The following is a 22,346-nucleotide window of genomic DNA, read 5'->3' on the forward strand; positions in this document are numbered from 1 at the left end:
AGATAATACCTGAAAACTTCCCCAAATTGGGAAAGGAACCACTCGCTAAAATCCAGGAAGCACAGTGAGTACCATATAAAATAAACCCAAGGAGGAACACCCCAGACATATATTAATCAAACTGACCAAAATTAAAGATAAAGAGAAAATAGTGAAAGCAGCTAGGAAAAAGAAACAAATAACATACAAGGGAACCCTGATAAAGTTAATAAAACAGGAATAAGAACATACATATCAATAATTACCTTAAATGTAAATGGACCAAATGCCCCAACCAAAAGACACAGACTGGCTGAATGGATACAAAAATAGGATCCATACATATGCTGTCTTCAAGAGACCCACTTCACTTCTAGGGACACACACAAATTGAAAGTGAGAGGATGGAAGAAAATATTCCAAGCAAACAGGAATCAAAAGAAAGCTGGAGTAGCAACACTCATATCAGACAAAATAGACCTTAAAATAAAGAAAATTATAAGAGACAAAGAGGGGCATTACATAATGATCAAAGGATCAATCCAAGATGAAGATTAGCAATTGTAAATATATATGCACCCAACATAGGATCACCTCAATATATAAGGCAACTGCTAACAAACTTAAAAGGAGATATTGACAATAATACAATAATAGTGGGGAACTTTAACACCCACTTAAGCAATGGACAGAGCTTCCAAACAGAAAATCAACAAGGAAACACAGCCCCTAAATGAAGCATTAGACAAGATGGACTTCATAGATATTTATAGGATATTCTACATAAAAGCAACAGAATACACATTCTTCTCAAGTGCACACAGAACATTCTCTAGGATTGATCACATTCTGGGCCACAAATCAAGCCTCAGTGACTTTAAGAAAACTGAAATCATATCAAGCATCTTTTCCAACCACAACGTCATATGACTGGAAATCAACAAGAAAAAAAAAAAAAGCAAAAAAACACAACATGTGGATACTAAACAACATGCTACTAAACAACCAATGGATCTCTGAAGAAATCAAAGAGAAAAGTTAAAAATACCTAGAAGCAAATGACAACAAAGATACAATACTCCAAAACCTATGGAATGCAGCAAAAGCAGTTCTAAGAGGGCAGTTTATAGCAATACAAGCCTATGTCAGGAAGCAAGAAAAAGCTCAAATAAACAACCTAACTTTACATCTAAAGGAGTCAGAGAGAGAAGAGACAAGATCTAAAGTTAGCATAAGGAAAGAAATCATAAAGATCAGAGCAGAAATCAATGAAATAGAAACAAAGAGAACAATAGAAAAGATCAAAGAAACTAAAAGCTGGTTCTTTGAAAAGATCAACAATATTGACAAACCCTTAGCTAGACTATCAAGAAAAAAAGAGAGAGGACTCAAATCAATAAAATTTGAAATGAAAAAGGAGAAGTTACAATGGACACCACAGAAATACAAAGGATCATAAGAGACTACCACATGCAACTATAAGCCAATAAAACAGACAATGTAAATGTTAATGTAAATGGTTTTCATGCATTTGGTTGCAAAACTGCATGCAATTGTCAAAAGCCGTTCTTAGAAGAGATATAATACAAAAACAATACCTGAATAGCAATAATACAGGTATAAGCCTCCAGATAAGGAAGTAATTTGATCTAAGAAGAAAGTAAATACTTTTTTAATTTAAAACAACAACAACAAAAAAAAACAGACAACCTAGTAAGAAATGGACAAATTCTTAGAAACTACACCTTCCAAGACTAAACCAAGACAAAATAGAAAAGATGAACAGACAAATCACAAGTAATGATATAGAAACTGTGATTTTAAAAATTCCAATACACAGAAGTCCAGGACCAGATGGCTTCACAGGTGAATTCTATCAAACGTTTAGAGAAGAGCTAACACCTATTTTTCTGAAACTATTCCAAAAACTTGCAGAGGAAGGAATACTCCCAAACTCATTCTATGAGGCCACCATCACCCTGATACCAAAACCAGACAAAGATAACACAAAAAAAGAAAATTACAGGCCAATTTCACTGATGAACATAGATAGAAAAATCCTCAGCAAAATACTAGCAAACCAAATTCAACAATACATTAAAAGGATTGTACATCATGATCAAGTGGGATTTATTACAGGGATGCAAGGGTTCTTCAATATCCGCAAACCAATCAGTGTGATACACCACATTAACAAAGTGAAGAATAAAAACCATATGATCCTTTCAATAGATGCAGAAATAGCCTTTGACAAAATCCAACACCCATTTATGATAAAAACTCTCCAGAAAGTAGGAATAGAGGGAACTAGAAAAAGAAATAAAAGGAATCCAAATTGGAAAGGAAGAAGTAAAACTATCACTATTTGCATATGACATGATACTATACCTAGAAAATCCTAAAGACACTACCAGAAAACTATTAGAGCTCATCAATGAATTTGGCAACGTTGCAGTATACAAAATTAATACATAGCAATCAACTGCATCTCTATATACTAACAAAATATCAGAAAGAGAAATTAGGGAAACAATCCCATCTACCATCGCATCAAAAAGAATAAAATACCATCAAAGCCATTTATGACAAACCCATAGCAAATATAATACTCAATGGAGAAAAGCTGAAAGCCTTCTCACTAAAATCTGGAACAAGACAAGGATGTCCACTCTCACCACTGTTATTCAACATAGTACTGGAAGTCCTGGCCACAGAAATCAGACAAACAAAAGAAATAGATAAATCAAAAATACTATCAGGTCTAGAAAAGACCCATCAAAATTCAATACAATACCACAACCAACCAAGGCATCCAAATAGGAAGAGAAGAGGTAAAACTGTCACTGTATGCAGATGACATGATACTATATATAGAAAACCTGAAGGACTCAACCCAAAAACTACTTGAACTGATCAACAAATTCAGCAAAGTAGCAGGATATAAGATTAACATTCAGAAATCAGTCGCATTTCTGTATACTAACAATGAAATATTAGAAAAGGAATACAAAAATACAATACCTCTTAAAACAGCATTCCAAAAAATCAAATACCTGGGAATACACCTGACCAAGGAGGTAAAGGACTTATATGCTGAGAACTATAAAACCTCAATCAAGGAAATAAAAGAAGATGTAAAGAAATGGTAAGATATTTCATGCTCCTGGGTTGGAAAAATTAATATTGTAAAAATGGCCTTACTACCCAAAGCAATCTACAAATTCAATGCAATCCTTATCAAATTACCCATGACATTTTCCACAAAACTAGACCAAACAACCCAAAAATTTATATGGAACCACAAAAGACCCAGAATTGCCAAAGCAATTCTGAGGAACAAAAACCAAGCAGGAGGCATAACTCTCCCAGACTTCAGGCAATATTACAAAGCCACAGTCATCAATACAGTGTGGTACTGGTACCAAAAAAGACATATAGACCAGTGGAACAGAATAGAGAACCCAGAAACCTATGGTCAAAAATCTTTGACAAAGGGGCAAGAACATAAAATGAGAAAAACACAGTCTTTTCAGCAAGAATTGCTGGGAAACCTGGACAGCTGCATGCAAATCAATGAAACTAGAACACACCCTCACGCCATGCACCAAAATAAACTCAAAATGACTTAAAGACTTAAATGTAAGACAAGACACCATCAAACTCCTGGAAGAGAACATAGGCAAAACATTCTCTGACATCAACCTTATGAATATTTTCTCAGGTCAGTCTCCCAAAGCAACAGAAATAAGAGCAAAAATAAACCAAAGGGACCTAATCAAACTGACAAGCTTTGCACAGCAAAGGAAACCAAAAAGAAAACAAAAAGAAAACTTGTAGAATGGGAGAAAATAGTTTCAAATGATGCAACTGACAAGGGCTTAATCTCTAAAATATGCAAGCAACTTATACAGCTCAACAGCAAAAAAGCCAACAACCCAATTGAAAAATGGGCAAAAGGCCTGAAAAGACATTTCTCTAAGGAAGATACACAGATGGCCAACAAGCACATGAAAAAAATGCTCAACATCCCTGATTATTAGAGAAACACAAATCAAAACTACCACGAGACACCAACTCACACCAGTCAGAATGGCTATCATTAAGAAGTCCACAAATAACAAATGCTGGAGGGGGTGTGGAGAAAAGGGAACCCTCCTGCACTGTCGGTGGGAATGTAAGCTGGTAGAACCACTATGGAGATCAGTATGGAGATACCTTAGAAATCTATACACAAAACTACCATATGATCCAGCAATCCCACTCTTGGGCATATATCCAGACAAAACTCTCCTTAAAAAAGACACATGTGCCTGCATGTTCACTGCAGCACTATTCACAATAGCCAAAACATGGAAACCACCCAAATGTCCATTGACAGATGATTGGATTAGGAAGATGTGGTATATATACACGATGAAATACTACTCAGCCGTACAAAAGAATGACAAAATGCCATTTGCAGCAACATGGATGGAACTAGAGACTCTCATCCTGAGTGAAGTAAGTCAGAAAGATAAAGACAAATACCATATGATATCACTTATATCTGGAATCTAATATAAGGCACAAATGAATCTTTCCTCAGAAAAGAAAATCATGGACTTGGAGAACAGACTTGTGGTTGCCAAGGGGGAGGGGGAGAGAGTGGGGTGGATGGGGAGCTTGGGGTTAACAGATGCAAACTATTGCCTTTGGAATGGATTAGCAATGAGATCCTGCTGTGTAGCACTGGTAACTACGTCTAGTCACTTATGGTGGAGTGTGATAATGTGCAAAAATAGAATGTATACATGTATGTGTAACTGGGTCACCATGGTGTACAGAAGGAAAAAAAACTGTACTGGGTAATACCTATTAAAAAATAATAATAACAAAAAAAAGAATAAAGTACTTAGGAATAAACCTACCTAAAGAAACAAATGACCTGTACTCTGAAAACTGTAAGTCACTGATGAAAGAAATCAAAGGTGACACAAACAGATGGAAAGACCTACCATGCTCTCGGACAGGAAGAATCAATATTATCAAAATGAGCATACTAACTAAGGAAATCTACAGATTCAATGCAATCACTATTAAATTACCAATGGTATTTTTCTCAGAACTAGAACAAAGTATCTTAAAGTTTGTTTATAAGCATAAAAGACCCAGAATAGCCAAAGTCATTCTGAGAAAGAAAAATGGAGCTGGAGGAATAAAGCTCCCTGACTTCAGACTATACCACAAAGGTACAGTCATCAAAACCACATGGTACTGGCACAAAGACAGACATATAGATCAGTGGAAGAGGATAGAAAGCCCAAAATTAAACCCATGTACCTATAGTCAACTAATCTATGACAAAGGAGGCCAGAATATACAACAGAGAAAGGACAGCTTGTTCAATAAGTGGTGCTGGGAAAACTGGAAAGCCACAGGTAAAGGAACACTTCCTAACACCATATACAAAAATAAACTCAAAATGGATTAAAGACCTAGATATAAGACCACATACTATAAAACTCTTAGAGGAAAACACAGGCCAAATACTCTCGGACCTTAACCACAGCAATATCTTTTCAGATCAACCTTCTAGAGTAATAAAAACAAAAACAAAATAAACAATTGGGACTTAATTAAACTTAAACGTTTCTGCACAGCAAAGAAACCCTAGATGCAACAAAAAGACAACTCACAGAATGGGAGAAAATATTTGCAAATGAAGTGACTGACAAAAGATTGATCCCCAAAATTTATGAACACTTTCTGCAGCTCAATACCAAAAAAAAAAAAAAAGAACCCCATCAGAAAATGGGTGGATCTAAAGAGACCATTCTCCAAAGAAGACATACAGATGGCAAAAAAATACATGGGACGTTGCTCAACATCACTAATTATTAGAGAAATGCAAATCAAAACCACTATGAGGTACCACCTTACACTGGCCAGAATGGCCATCATCAAAAAGTCTACAAACAATAAATGCTAGAGAGGGTGTGGAGAAAAGGGAACCCTCTTACACTCTTGGTGGGAATGTTAACTGGTGCAACCACTGTGGAAAACAGTATGGAGATTCCTCAGAAAACTAAAAATAGAATTATCATTTGATCCAGCAATCCCACCCCTGGGCATCTATCCAGAGAAAACCATGACTTGAAAAGACACATGTAATCCAATGTTCATTGCAGCACTACATACAATAGCCAAGACATGGAAACAGCCTAAATGTCCATTGACAGAGGAGTGGATCAAGATGTGGTACATATACACAATGGAATATTACTCAGACATTAAAAGGAACAAAATAATGGCATTTTTAGCAACATGGATGGACTTAGAAATTATCATGCTAAGTGAAGTCAGTCAGACAATGAGACACCAACATCAAATGCTAACACTTACATGTGTAATCTAAAAAAAGGGCACAATGAACTTCTTTGCAGAACAGATACTGACTCACAGACTTTGAAAAATTTATGGTTTCCAAATAAGACAGGTTAGGAGGTGGGGGATGCTCTGGGGGTTTGGGAAGGAAATGCTATAAAATTGGGTTGTGATGATCATTGTAGAACTATAAGTGTAATAAAATTCACTGAGTAATTTAAAAAAAGAAATGGCATGCAAAAACCAATGAATAATAAAAAAAGTCCTACATAAGGGAGTTCTCACTGTGTCTCAGTAGTAACGAACCCAACTAGTATCCATGAGGATATGAGTTCGATCCCTGGCTCTGCTCAGTGGGTTAAGGACCCAGCATTGCCATTAGCTGAGGTGCAGGTGCAGCCCTAAAAAAAAAAAAAAAAAGAAAAAAGGCAGAACTAAGACATCAAACAACAGCAAATAAACAGGAAGAAGAGATTGAGTTAAAATACTCTAAAGTGGTTTTTTTCCCCCAAGTCCTGAGGCATATGGAAGTTCCCAGGGTAGGGGTTGAATCAGCGCTGCAGGTGCTAGCCTACGCCACAGCCACATCTAGGCCAGATTCAAGCTGCATCTGCCACCTATGCCGTAGTTTGTAGCAATGCTGGATCCTTAACCCACTGATCAAGGCTGGGGCTCAACCTCGATCGTTATGGACACTATGTCGTGTTCTTATCCTGCTGAATCACATGGGGACTCCAAAAGTCTTTGTATAGTCCTGAAAGGGGGTAGATGTTTTGATTGCTTTTAGGTTTCATATATGAATGCATATTAGAATTTAAAATATAACCACTGCAATAGTTAGTACTAATATAGCAGCTGACTGCTAAACCAGTGGGGGACAAAATGAAATAAGAAAAAAACAATTCAAAATAAGTTTAAAAACTTTTTAAAAACAGGAAAAGTAGAACAAATTGCTCAAAATAAGATGGCAGAAATAGAAACATATTAGTAACCACAATAAATGGAAAAAAGTCACTAGATAAAATATGAAAGATGAATTTTTCAGTCTAGGGTTTTAAAAATTCTGTTACCTGCTGGTTACAAGAAAAATGTCTGCTATCTAAGGCCACAGGAAGACAGATGGAATATATTCTAAAACCTAATAAGAAAAACAGAAGAGAACTGAGAAAAATGAACAAAAGGAATGAACAACTGTTTCATAGAGTTGGAAATTCAAGGGGCCTATAAACTTAAAAAAAGATCCTCATCCTCTCCAGTAATAGGGGAAGGAAATGTATGAAAAGTTGGGGAAGCCACTTGTTCTGCAATATGTTTCTATCTATTTTTAACCTTTTTTGGCTGCCCTGAGGCGTATGGTGTTCCCAGGCCCGGGATCAGATCCGAGCCGCAGTCTTGATCTAAGTTGCAGCTGGATCCTTAACCCACTCTGCTGGACTGGGGATCAAACCTGCATCCCAGAGCTCCCAAGCCATTGCCATAGTGGGAGTTCTGTTTCTGTCTTGTTAGTGCTTTGAAACACTTATTCAAAAAGACACATGCACCCTACATTCATTGCAGTGCTATTCATAATAGTCAAGATAAAGAAGACAGGAGTTCCATCGTGGCGCAGTGGTTAACGAATCTGACTAGGAACCATAAGTTTATGGGTTCGATCCCTGGCCTTGCTCAGTGGGTTAAGGATCAGGCATTGCCGTGAGCTGTGGTGTAGGTCGCAGACGTGGCTCAGATCTGGCGTGGCTGTTCGCTGTGGCTGTGGTGTAAGCCAGCAGCTGTAGCTCAGATTAGACCCCTAGTCTGGGAACCTCCATATGCTGTGGGAAGCAGCCCTAGAAAAGGCAAAAAGACCAAAAAAAAAAAAAAAAAAAAGATAGAGAAAGATAATAAGATATGCTATACACATTCAAATAAATATTACTTGGCCATAAAAAAGAATGAAATTGTGCCATTTGGGACAAACATGGATGATGTGGAGTGTATTATGCTAAGCAAAATAAGCCAGACAAAGACAAATACAGTATGTTTTCACTTAAGAAATCTATAAAATATAGCAAATACATTTAATGAAGAACAAACTAGTGCTTACCAGAGTAGGGATGGAGTCAGGGGAATGAGAAAACTAGGTGAAGAGGACTAAGAGGTACAAACTACAGTTACAAAATAAATAACTCACAAGGATGTAATGCATATAACAGGGAACATAGTAACATTAAAATAAGTTTTTATGGTGTGTAATCTACAAAAATATCAATCACTACATCGAACAGCTGAAACTAATATAATATTGTAAGTCAACTACACTTCAATTTTTTAAAAAAGGATTTCATTTAAGGTTAAATATGATGCATATAATGTATACACACATAGGGTTACATAATATTCCATAAGCATTAAAAATGAAAAATTACTAAAAATACATGAGTATGATAATATGTATATTGAAATAAATAACTACGCTGGATTTACCTTTGGGTGAAAAAACTTCTGGGATGTCAAGAATAGAAATTGTTTAAAATATGATAGTGCTGATCTAGACAGCTGAACTATCCAGTACTGTAGTCAATAACTACACATGGCTTTTGAGCACTTAAAATATAGGTGGTACAACTGAGGAACTTATGTTTAAATTTTACTTAATTTAAGTGAAATTTAAATAGCCACATGTGGCTAATGCCTTTTGGTTAAGACAGGTCTAGACAACAAATCTTTCTACAAGTATGGTAGTTTCCCAAATTTTTGCTTATATATTTGATATATAACTAAAAAGGACTTCAAAGCATAATGACATTTCTATAATACCTCTCTTCCTATTTCCATCTATTATCTAAACAAATTTTCTCAGGACTTACATCAGCAAAACAAAAATACAAATAAAAATTGATTCAGTCAAGTCAGTAAAATTTCATATACAGACACATTAACTAATTGGGGGAAATATGTCCCCTGCAGATAGGTTTTGATAAAAATGTACTTTTTTGTTTAATAATTATTTGTCAAAAATTGGGTACTATATTTAAGTTGTTTTGATTATATGTGGATAAAAATAATTGTAGTGGTAATTTAATACCAACGAAATTTTAATGCCTAGAACAGAGAGCCCCAAACTTTCTCAATTTATATGGCTTTTAGTGCTGTAGTAGTTTTTTCACGGCTAGAAGAAAATTCCAACAATAGTGGTAATTCAGATCATGGCCAACAGATGTCGCTGTGTTTCTCTCAAAAATTCCACATATCCTGCAGTGTTCGTGTGAGTTGATCACAAGGCGCAGGGGTGTCGGTGCAGTTTGGGATCCATGGATCTAGAGCCTTTGGGGTATGGAAAATAAAGCAACTGGCAAGTGTGGATAAAGGATATATGGAAGTATTTTAAATTCCCAATGTTAGGAGTAGCTTTCAAGAGTCACTTAACTAAAAGAAAACATAGGACACAAAGAAAAAGGCAGATTATAAGAATCTACAAACACTACGACTAATTTGGGGGCAGGCTAGTAGTGAATGGTACAGTGATCTAGGAGTCCACAGATCTATTTTGAAGTTTAGATTAAATATACCACAATAGAAATAGATGCATATACACATATATGACTATATCAGTGTATACAACAAGGAAAATATTTTTAATTGATAGGTTTGAAAAAGCTGTATTTAATTTGGAAAATAATAAGCCTTTCTCAGCCCACCTCCATCCTCCAATTTTGAAGGCTGCTTGTGGCCACTTATTTGGCTGAATGCCTGAGTAGTTATTCCTTGTTTGAGTAGACCATACTAAGAAAACATCCACCTTGGGGAAGGTTCAAATAAATGGGGAAGGGTGTGGGGGGAGATGCAATAAGTGCTATGGAGTGGGAAAGAGAAGCACAACCAATGGAGGAAAATGTTTAAGGAGGGTTTAGAAGAAGGAAGAGGAGTGGTTAAAGGTTAGCATGTGTTTCTTTGAATCTACATTAAGGATAATTGTATTTCCCCTATTACATTATAATTTTTTATGGCATTTTCTATAAACCATCTCTGTCCATAGTTTAAATCAGTAGTTTGTGAAAACCAGGGAAGATTATCAAGAATAGCAGGTATAGAAGTATAAAGTCATATTGAAATGAAATATCTCTAGCTAGACAGATACATTTATTTTAATAATACATTAAGACTGTTTATCATTGAACTCAAAAAAATTTTTATAAGAAGCTTGGCAGAATTTGAACATAGTAGATGTCTTGATATGCTTATGATTGCTTTGCCTTATAAGACACTGTTTGATGACAAACTAAAGTTTTCTACCATCAACAAGGATTTTAAGAGTAGATATTTCCATCTTTAAAAGCCTCATGTGGAAATAATTTTTCCCAATCACAATGTAAAATTTGAGAAACTCAGTGATCTCTCAAATAACTTCTTTATCCAAACTCAGTGTTTTTTTCTTCTGTGTTTCATTCTTAAAGAAATTTCTACAATTAGCCTTTCTTTCAGTTACTTATCAGTACAAATGGGGCAGCAACTGTCATTTTACTAAACTGTTTGATAAGTAAAGACACTGTCTAGGCAAGTCTTGTACAATGCAGCAATGTCATCAAATGTAAACTATCAAAGACACTATTTCTCCATTTTCTCTTACATTGGCTTAAATGATAAATGTGCATAGACACATATAAGAAACATGTCTTATATGTCTTATCTGTGTCTTCGGGTTCTTAGGAGCAGATGGAGGTCCATTTCTCTAGATTTTCAGAGAAGAATTTATGGCACTGTAGATAATATAAGAATCTGGAGATTAAACAGTTTCTGCCAACTCTCTGTGATGTGTGTGTCATTAGTGCATTTTCTCTAATTCTGGTAATTTCTCAAGGTTAAATTCCAAAATTTTTATTCCTTTGATACTCTCCTTCTGAAAGTTCTAGATGAGTATTATGGCTTCAGATACTACCAAGTTTGAGTTACCATACACCCCATCTACAAATACACTTCTTACTGTCTTTCTTGTTCCCTATGCACCACTGTCCACAGAACATTTTAATTTAAATGCCACAGCTCCTAAAACATAGTGAAAAACAAGTCCATTTCTACCAAAGAGGTATCTTTACAAAATCTCCCATAATTATCAATAATTCCTTCAGTGTTTTTCAGCACAGCATTGATGTCATTTTATTTTCCCCGACTCTATTTTGCCTTACAATTAATTACAAATTCTGCTAATCCTTTCTTTGTAATAACTATGAGATCCACTTCCCAGCTTTCAGGCCTAAACCATCATATGTGTGGATTATTATAATGGCTTATTAGAAATTCTTCTCATCATTTAACTTTTCCCCTATCAACTAAACTTTGAGAATATTTGTACAGCATTACTTATGCTTCACACTAAGTATTCACAATGGCTGCCTATTCCTTATTTTATAAAATCTTAGTAAGTCCACCATTCAAGGTTCTTCAATGAATCTATGCTTTAATTAGTCACAGCTTTACTTCAATGAAAATTTTCTATTTCAGTTGCTCTACTACATTTACTATCCTCAAGTGTGTCTTGTCTCCTATGCTTTTGGATCTGCCAAAAATATAATATTGCCAAAAGAACACCTTCATTATTGTGATGAGAATATGGGCGATTATCAAAAGGAAGGGAACAAAGCAGATGATCATTAGTTCTGCACTCAAAACAGGAAATTCAACTGGAATCTTTTTGGGGGGGGGGCTAGGTAGCCTAGAATTTAACTTTATGCCACTGCCCTCTTTCATCTTTAGAAATTCATAAAATTCATCCTCTTCAAAATCCAGTTCAGAATTTAACTTCAGGAATCTTTCTGATTGCAAACACATAAAACAGGTCCTCTATTCCATATCCGAACTCTTTAGTTGTTGTTGCTGGTTTTTTCTTTGGTATGCTGTTGCTGACCCAGTATTACTTTATCAAGTACTTTTCTGTATATATGTTTCAGTTATACATACATGTTTCTTATATGTGTCTATGCACATTTATCATCAGACTATAACAGAAAATAATGTCCTATTCCTTATAATTTTCAAATTAAATGGCTCTATCCCTTTCTTCTCTCCTTAGGATGCTCACTTTATTAAAAACTCCAAGAATTGTAGGGATGCTTATTCAGACTTTCAAGTCAGTTCTGGTAACCATCCTCTGCCTAGTCAACCACGGAGATAAATTCTTTTCAGCTGTTATTAATGCCACTGGCACAAGATATGCCTGTTAAAACTAAGACAACTCAACAGTCCCAGTACTGTCTTTGTTGTTAACTATTAAAATATTTTAGTGCCACCCTCCTTGATCAGAACTGGATGAGCCCCAATAAAATGGCCATGCCTCTGTTGAAAACCTGGGCACTATGCCCAGTGCAAGCCTGCTTAGCTTATGAGTCCATGAGTACTTCCAGTGTGTGGAAGGAGTTCAGTTGACCATTTTTCTTCTGTGACCTTGGTTCACAGCCAGGTCTTCATGTACCAATAGACTAGGTTCGGATCCTTGAGGCCAGTATACAAATATAGATGCAAATATTTTCTCTAAGGCTGCCAGTAGTACCAGAGTGGATAAATTTGAAGAGATTTCCCAATTCAGCTACTACTGCGACTTAAACAACCCTCTCTTCTGTTGGTTTTGCACATCCGCTCTAAGAACAAAAGGTATGTCCTCCCTTCCTTCCAAAGATTACTCACATTTTCTGCTCCATTTCTGTAACAATGATTTCAAGGGGGAAATTTGCTTTGTTACTCATATACCCAGCTAGTGTTAAGGACCAGGCAACCATTTCCTCTCTCTTTTTTTGCAGTCTCCATCATGATAGGTACATGTAGAGATATTGTGGTCTAATTGACCAAGAACCTAATCTCAATATCCTTTACCCATCTCTGCTGAAAGGGGTGAGAAAACCAAATACTAGCTTTTTCCATCTTTCATTAGTTCTGACTACTGACACCCATGTGGAAATACGCTGGGAGAAAGTGTTTGGCAATTAAAAAAAGGTTTTCATCAAATCGCAGACAAATAAAACTCCTTTTCTAGTTTAATAGTAGTCTCAAAAGCTGTAATTTGAAAACAGCATCAACAAATCTTTTCTGAGAGCAGGATCAAGATGGCAGAGGAGTAAACGTGGCACCCACCTTCTTCCAAACACATCAAAAAAACCATCTACATGTAGAACAATTTGCACAGTACACCTACTACTGAACGCTGGCCGAAGACCTTAAAACTCCAAAAAGGGCAAGAAACTCTCCATATAACTGAGTAGAACAACATAAAAAAAAAAAAAAAAGAGAGAGAGAGAAGAGGAAAAAAAAAGAAATTAGGGTTGGTCCAGCATTCTGAAAGGGATCTGTGAAAGAGGAAAGAAATCCCTACCCTGGGAAGCCCCTGACTGATGGCAAGGCCAGCCAAAATGGAGAGGGAACCGCAAAGCCTGAGAGAAAAGTGCAGCAGTTGGACTGAGTAGGGCAAGGCAGAGAGATAGCCTCACAAACCATTGGCACAACTGCCCAGGACACTACAGCCTGAGATGCCTGGGTGGGAGCTGGGCACTGAGATTCAGGGTCTGGAAGTCAGTTCCAGGGAAAGGACTAGGGTTGGCTGTGTGGAGGTAGCCTGCAAGGCTAAGGAGTGTTGTGCCACAGGCTAGGGAGTGCAGCGACACAGCTGAGGCTATGTGGGAGGAGGCCTGGGCCTTCAGAAGAAGCAAGGAGCCATTGTTGGGGAGGGTAAGAGGAGGAGGGACAGGACCACCACAGGAAGGTTTTTCTCTGCACATGCGTAGGCTCTCAGGCAGCAGGGTGGATCTTGCATAGACTACAGGTAACAGGGTGCCTCTTGCATGGGATACTGGTGGCAGAGGCAAACCACCATAGCCATCTGAAACTCCAGAGGTGGCATGGTTTGCCACCACTAGGGGTTCATGAACAGGCACCACCTGCGGCCCCAATCACCTAGGGGTCAGCACAGAGAAGGGCATTGCAACTGAGCACCACCCATTGTTGCTCTCACTTCCCTAGGAACACAAAGCCCCTGTTGCTGCCACCACCAAATACTCTGGGTGCTGCCTACACTGGCCTGAGGGTCACTGCCACATCCAATGGCCCTACAACCAGGAGCAGCCTTAGCCACCTTCCTGTGGATCCTTACCACTGTCAAGAGCCAGCAACCAGGCACTGGGTACAGGTCCTGCCCATTGGCTCTATCTCCCTGGAGGTATGCTCAATGTGTACATCAGTACACTGACTATCAAGGGATAATGGCCTACACACACTGGGGAAAGAAACAGCAGGCATCCAAACAAAAGCAGACCTCAATGCCCCCGCCCCCAAACAAAACAAAACAAAACTGGAGAGAGCCCTTACAAACTACCCAGGGGTGGTCTTGCTTATAAAAAGTGCTCCAAGAATACAGCAGTTTTTTTCTCCTAAACTCAAAGAATAAGAAAAATATAAGCAAAGCAAAGAAGCTCAAGAAGCATTCCCAGTTAAAAGAACAGAAGAATTCCCCTGAAGGAGCAAACAACTTTCTGCAGTCTAACAGACAGTATGTTCAAAAAGTAAATAGTGAAAATAATGAAGGAATTAAGAACAAACTTGAAGGAATTAAGAGCAGATATGGACAGTAATGCAGATTACTTTAGAAAGTAACTAGAAAATTTAAGGAGCCAAGAAAAATTAGAAAATTCATTTGCAGAGTTGCAAACTGAGTTAAAAGCACTGAAGAGCAGAAAGAATAATGCAGAGGAAAGAATTAGTGACTTGGAATATAGAACAGACAAAACCCAAAGGTAGAAGTACAGAAATCATAAAGATTAGAGCAGAAATAAATGAAATAGAAACACAGAAAACCACAGAAAAGATCAATGAAACCAAAAGCTGATTCTCTGAAAGGAACAAATTTAATAAACCCTTAGCCAGACTCAACAGAGGACTTGAAATGTACACCCTGGAAGAAATGCACAAATTCCTAGAAAAGTAAAATCTTCCAAGACTAAACCAAGAAAAAACAGAAAAGATGAATGGACCAATCACAAGTACTGAAATTGAAACTGTCATTAAACAACTTCCAATGAACAAAAGCCCAGGACCAGATGGCTTCACAGGTGAATTCTATCAAACATTTAGACAAGAGCTAATGCCTATCCTTCTGAAACTATTCCAAAAAAAAAAAAAAAATTGCAGAAGAAACACTCCCAAACCCATTCTATGATGAACATAGATGCAAAAATCCTCAACAAAATACTAGCAAGCCAAATCCAGCAATACATTAAAAGGATCATACACCATGATAAAGTAGGATTTATCAATATTCCCAAATCAATCAGTGTGATCCACTACATTAACAAACTGAAGAATAAAAACCATATGATCCTCTCAATAGATGCAGAAAAAGCCTTTGACAAAATCTAACACCCAATTCTGGTAAAAACCCTTAGGAAAGTGCACACAGAGGGAAACTACCTCAACAGAATAAAGGCCATATATGGCAAAACCACAGGTAACATTATTCTCAATGGTGAAAAGCTGAAAGAATTTCTGCCAAAATCAGGAAAAAGACAAGGATTCTGCTCTCGCCGCTACAATTCAACATAGTTTTGAAAGTCCTAGCCACGGCAATTGGAGAAGAAAAAGAAATAAAAGGAATCAAAATTGGAAAGGAAGAAGTAAAACTATCAATATTTGCAGATGACATAATACTATACCTAGAAAATCCTAAAGATGCCACCAGAAAACTGTTAGATCTCATCAATGAATTTGGCAAAGTTGCAGGATACAAAATTAATACATAGCAATCAACTGCATTTTGACATAGTAACAATGAAAGATCAGAAAGAGAAATTAGGGAAGCAATCCCATTTACCACTGCATCAAAAAAACAAACAACCCCCCTCCCACAAAAACCTGGGAATAAACCTACATAAAAGAACTAAAGACCTGTACTCTGAAAAGTATAAGATGCTGATGAAAGAAATCAAAGGTGACACAGACAGACGGAAATATCTCCATGCTCTTGGATTGGAAGAATCAATATTATCAAAATGAGTATATTATCCAAGGCAGTCTACAGATTCAGTACAATTCCTATCAAATTACCAATGGTATTTTTTTACAGAATTAGAACAAAATATTTTAAAGTTTGTTTGGAGGCTCAAATGACCCAGAATAGCCAAAGTAATCCTAAGAAAGAAAAATGGAGCTGTAGGAATCTGACTCCTTGGCTTCGGACCATACCACAAAGTTACAGTCATCAAAACAGTATGGAATTGGCACAATAACAGAAATATACATCAGTGGGACAGGACAGAAAGCCCAGAACTATGCCCATACACCTAGTCAACTAATATATGACAAAGGAGATAAGACTATACAATGGAGAAAACAATTCCCAACACCACTTACAATAAGTGGTGGTGGGAAAACTGGACAGATACGTGTAAAAGAATGAAATTAGAACACTCCTTAACACCATACACAAAAATAAACTCTAAATGGATTAAAGACCTACACATAGTACCAGATACTATAAAACTCTTAGAGGAAAACATAGGTTGAACACTCTCATATAAACCACAGCAATGTCTCCTCAGATCCACCTCCTAGAGTAATGACAATAAAAACAAAAATAAACATATGGAACCTAATTATACTTAAAGGTTTTTGCACAGCAGAGAAAACTCCAAATAAAATGAAAAGACAACACAAAGAAGAAAGTATTTGCAAATGTACTGACTGACAAAGAGTTAATTTCCAAAATTTATAAATACTTCCTGCAGTTCAATACTAAAAAACAAACAACCCCATCAAAAAATGGACAGAAGTTCTAAACAGACAATTCTCCACAGAAGACAGACAGTTGGCCAAAAAACACATGACAAGATATTCAATATCACTAATTATCAAAGAAATGCAAATCAAAACTACAAGAGGTACCACATAACACCAGCCAGAATGGATATCACCAAAAAGTCTACAAACACACATGCACCCATATGTTTACTGCAGCACTTTTCACAATAGCCAAGACATAGAAACAACCCAAATGTCCATTGACAGATGATTGGATTAGGAAGATGTGGGATATATACACAATGGAATACCACTCAGCCATAAAAAAGAACAAAATAATGCCATTTGCAGCAACATGGATGGAACTAGAGACTCTCATACTGAGTGAACTAAGTCAAAAAGAGAAAGACAATGGCGGAAAGACTTAAATACAAGACAGGACACCATAAAACTCCTAGAAGAAAACATAGGCAAAACACTCTCTGACATCAACATCATGAATATTTTCTCAGGTCAGTCTCCCAAAGCAACAGAAATAAGAGCAAAAATAAACCAAGGGGACCTAATCAAACTGACAAGCTTTCGCACAGCAAAGGAAACCAAAAAGAATACAAAAAGACAACTTTCAGAATGGGAGAAAATAGTTTCAAATGATGCAACTGACAAGGGCTTAATCTCTAGAATATATGAGCAATTTATACAACCCAACAGCAAAAAAGCCAATCAATCAACGGAAAAATGGGCAAAAGACCTGAATAGACATTTCTCCAAGGAAGATATACAGATGGCCAGCAAACACATGAAAAAATGCTCAACATCGCTGATTATAAGAGAAATGCAAATCAAAACTACCATGAGATACCACCTCACACCAGTCAGAATGGCCATCATTAATAAGTCCACAAATAACAAGTGCTGGAGGGGTTGTGGAGAAAAGGGAACCCTCCTGCATTGGTGGTGGGAATGTAAACTGGTACAGCCACTATGGAGAACAGTTTGGAGATACCTTAGAAATCTATACATAGAACTACCATATGACCCAGCAATCCCACTCTTGGGCATATATCCAGGCAAAACTCTACTTAAAAGAGACACGTGCACCCGCATGTTCATTGCAGCACTATTCACAATAGCCAAGACATGGAAACAACCCAAATGTCCATCAACAGATGATTGGATTAGGAATATGTGGTATATACACACAATGGAATACTACTCAGCCATACAAAAGAATGACAAAATGCCATTTGCAGCAACATGGATGGAACTAGAGACTCTCATCCTGAGTGAAGTAAGTCAGAAAGAGAAAGACAAATGCCATATGATATCACTTATAACTGGAATCTAATATCCAGCACAAATGAACATATCCACAGAAAAAAAAATCATGGACTTGGGAAACAGACTTGTGGCTGCCTGATGGGAGAGAGAGGGAGTGGGAGGGATCAGGAGCTTGAGGTTATCAGACCCAACTTAGAATAGATTTACAAGGAGATCCTGCTGAGTAGCACTGAGAACTATGTCTAGATACTCATGTTGCAACAGAACAAAGGGTGGGGGAAAAAAAAGTGTAATGTATACATGTAAGGATAACTTGATCCCCTTGCTGCACAGTGGGAAAATAAAATAATAAAAACAAACAAAAAAACAAAAAGAGAAAGACAAAATACCATGTGATATCACTTATATCTGAAATCTAATATATGGCACAAATGAACCTTTCCACAGAAAAGTAACTCACGGACTTGGAGAACAGACTTGTGGTTGCCAAGGGAGAGGGGGAGGGAGTGAGATGGACTGTCAATTTGTGGTTAACAGATGGAAACTATTGCCTTTGGAATGAATAAGCAATTAGATCCTGCTGTATAGCACTGGGAACTATATCTAGTCGCTTATGATGGGGCATGATAATGTGAGAAAAAGAAATGTATATGTGTGACTGGGTCACCTTGCTGTTCAGTAGAAAACTGACAGAACACTGTAAACCAGGTATAATAGAAAAAATAAAAATGATTAGGTAAAAAAAGTCTACAAACAACAAATGACGGAGAGGGTGTGAAGAAAAGGGAACCCTCTTACACTGTTGGTGGGAATGTAAATTGGAGCAACCACTACAGAAAAGAGTATGGAGATTCCTCAAAAAAAACTAAAAATAGAATCACATGATTCATCAATCCCATTGCTGGGCATCTATCCAGAGAAAACCATGCTCGAAAAGATACATGTACCCCAATGTTCAGTGCAGCACTATATACAATAGTCAAGACATGAAAGCAACCTAAGTGTCCATCGACAGAGGAATGGATAAAGAAGATGTGGCACATACACACAATGGAATGTTACTCAGTTATATAAAGGAATGAAATAATGGCATTTGCAGCAACATCGACAGACCTAGAAATTATTGTTCTAAGTGAAGTTAGTCAGACAGCAAGACACAAACATCACACACTATTGCTTATATGTGGAATCAAAAAAAGGATACAATGAACTTACTGCCAGAGCAGAAACAAACTCAGAGACTTTGAAAAACTTATGGTTACCAAGAGAGACAGGGTGGGAAACAGGAGGGAAGGATGGACTGAGGGGTTGGGATAGAAATGTTCTAAAATTAGTTTGTGATGATGGCTGTACAACTATAAATATAATAAAATTCATTGAATTAAAAAAAAGAACCATCATATGATACAGCAATCCCACTCCTGGGCATATATCTGGACAAAACTTTCATTCAAGAAGATATATGTACCCTATGGTCATTGTAGCACTATTCACAATAGTCAAGACATGGAAATAATCTAAATGTCTATAGAGAGATGAATGGATTAAGATGTGGTACATATATGCAATGGAATACTACTCAGCCATAAAAAGAATGCAATAATGCCATTTGTAGCAACATGGAGGGAACTAGAGTTTATCATACTAAGCAAAGTAAAAAAGAGAAAGACAAATACCATATGTATCACTTACATATGGAATCTATTGCACAAATGAACCTATCTACAGAAAAAACAAACTCATGGACATGGAGAACAGACTTGTGGTTGACAAGGGGGAAGGGGAAGGAGTGGGGTGGACTGGGAGTTTGGGGTTAACATGTAAACTATTGCATATGGCGTCGATAAGCAATGAAATCCTGATATATAGCACAGGGAAATATATCCAATCACTTGTGATGGAACATGGTGGAAGATAATATGAGAAAAAGAATGTATATGTGTATATATATATATATATATATATATATGTATGTGTGTGTGTGTGTGTATGTATGTATGGCTGGGTCACTTGTTGTACAGCAGAAACTGACAGAACATTGTAAATCAACTATAATAAAAAATTAGGGAGTTCCCATCGTGACGCAGTGGTTAACGAATCTGACTAGGAACCATGAGGTTGTAGGTTTGGTCCCTGGCCTTGCTAAGTGGGTTAAGGATTCCAGCATTGCTGTGAGCTGTGGTGTAGGTTGCAGACGCAGCTTGGATCCCACGTTGCTGTGGCTCTGGTGTAGGCTGGCGGCTACAGCTCCGATTAGACCCCTAGCCTGGGAACCTCCATATGCTGTGGGAGTGGCCCTAGAAAAGGCAAAGACAAAAAATAAATAAATAAATAAATAAATAAAAACAAATCAAAAAACCCCCTAAATATTTTCCTGTTGAGCTTGCCTTAAAAGTTCATTAACTATTTGGCCCCATCACACTTTGCCTTTTTTTTTTTTTTTTCTTTCGCTTTTTAGGTTATTTCCCACAGCAAATGGAGGTTCCTGGGCTAGGGGTCAAGTGGAGCTACAGCTGTCCGCCTACACCATAGCCACAGCAATGTCAGATCCAAGCTGCGTCTACTACCTACACTACAGCTCACAGCAACACCAGATCTTTAACCCACTGAGTGAGGCCAGGGATCAAACCTGCAACCCCATGGTTACTAGTTGGGTTCGTTTTTGTTGTACTACAATGGGAACTCCTTTTTTTTTTTTCCTTTTTTGTGCACATTTTGCCATATTTTATCAAATCCCCTATATCTAACCAAATTAGTTACTTGTGGTTCTTGGAACACATCCTACTCTTTGACTCGAAGCATTTTTTGCAGTTCATGCCATTCTTTGAACCCAGAATTCTGCACGTCATTTCGGATGACGAAGTAACTTTCTCAAGCTTTAGTGAGATGTTACTGACAAATAAAACTATATTTAAGGTGTACAACATGATGGTTTGACACACACACACACACACATATATATATAGGTATATAGATATACCTATATATCTAAAGATATATATCTATATACATTGTGAAATAATTAGCAAACTAATTAACACATCCATCATCTCATGCAATTATTTTTTCATTGCAGTGAGATTGCTTAATATCTACTCTCTAGCATGTTTCAAATATACAATACAGTATTATTATTAACTACAGTCATCATGCTATGTACTAGATACACAGAACCTATTTTTCTTATAAGTGAAAGTTTGTAATCCTTTGATGAACCTCTCTGACTCCCCAGCTCCAGGCAATCACTATTTTACTTTTTGTTTCAGTAAAGTTCAACTTTTTCTTCCCTTGTAGATTCTACAAATGAATAAGACAATAAGTATTTATCTTTCTTTGCCACTGTGCCAGGCAGTGATTGAATTTGTGTCCTAGTTCTCTAGAGATGCACCTGTTCCCCTTGCACTACAGTCGAAACACCTTCATTTTTAGATTGCATCAGGATTTTTTTTTTTACATTCACTAGCTAGAATGCGATAGAAAACACAAATATATACAACTGCTCTGAAATCACAAGTGAGTACTTCATTATAGGAGGCCATTAAGGTTTTTACAATATTATTACACTAAATATTTGTAATTGATACAATGAAAGCACAATTAAAAACTATCACAGAATGTTCTTTTCTATAGCACTTATCACATTCTAACATATTATATACATTATAGTCTTTGTTTACTATCTATATCCCCCATTCCCACAAGAATATAAGCTCATTAGGGGAGCAACATTATCTTTTCTTTCCCCCATAATATAACAAAAGTGCCTAGAATAGCATCCAATACAAAGAAAGCACTCAGTAAATAGTTGGAAGAATGGAAAACTTGTCAAAAGATGACATCCAGAGACACCTCAACATTCAGGATTCCCAGACTGAGAAATACTGGCGTAGGGGAAAAAGTATTGGCTTAGGAGCCAGAGAAACCTGAATTGGAATATTTTTCTTAGCTTTTAACTCTTACTCTGCTACTTA

At 36.9% G+C, this 22,346-nt stretch overlaps 1 protein-coding gene across 1 annotated transcript in view; it reads right to left on the reverse strand.

The window, feature by feature from the left end:
* Nucleotides 1-22,346, reverse strand: part of PMFBP1 (polyamine modulated factor 1 binding protein 1) — a 509,524-nt gene that overhangs the window by 255,496 nt on the left and 231,682 nt on the right. Inside the window, exon 9 of the mRNA XM_084959706.1 lies at nt 6,628-6,743. The gene's annotated coding sequence lies outside the window, so the exon portion shown is untranslated. The remainder of the gene's footprint in view (nt 1-6,627; nt 6,744-22,346) is intronic.

Source organism: Sus scrofa, chromosome 6 (genome assembly GCF_054392235.1).
Source record: "Sus scrofa isolate SSC_HxYL_T2T_F1_AM1 chromosome 6, Sscrofa_HxYL_maternal_Yorkshire_Landrace_v2.0, whole genome shotgun sequence".
In the NCBI taxonomy this organism is placed as follows: domain Eukaryota; kingdom Metazoa; phylum Chordata; class Mammalia; order Artiodactyla; family Suidae; genus Sus; species Sus scrofa.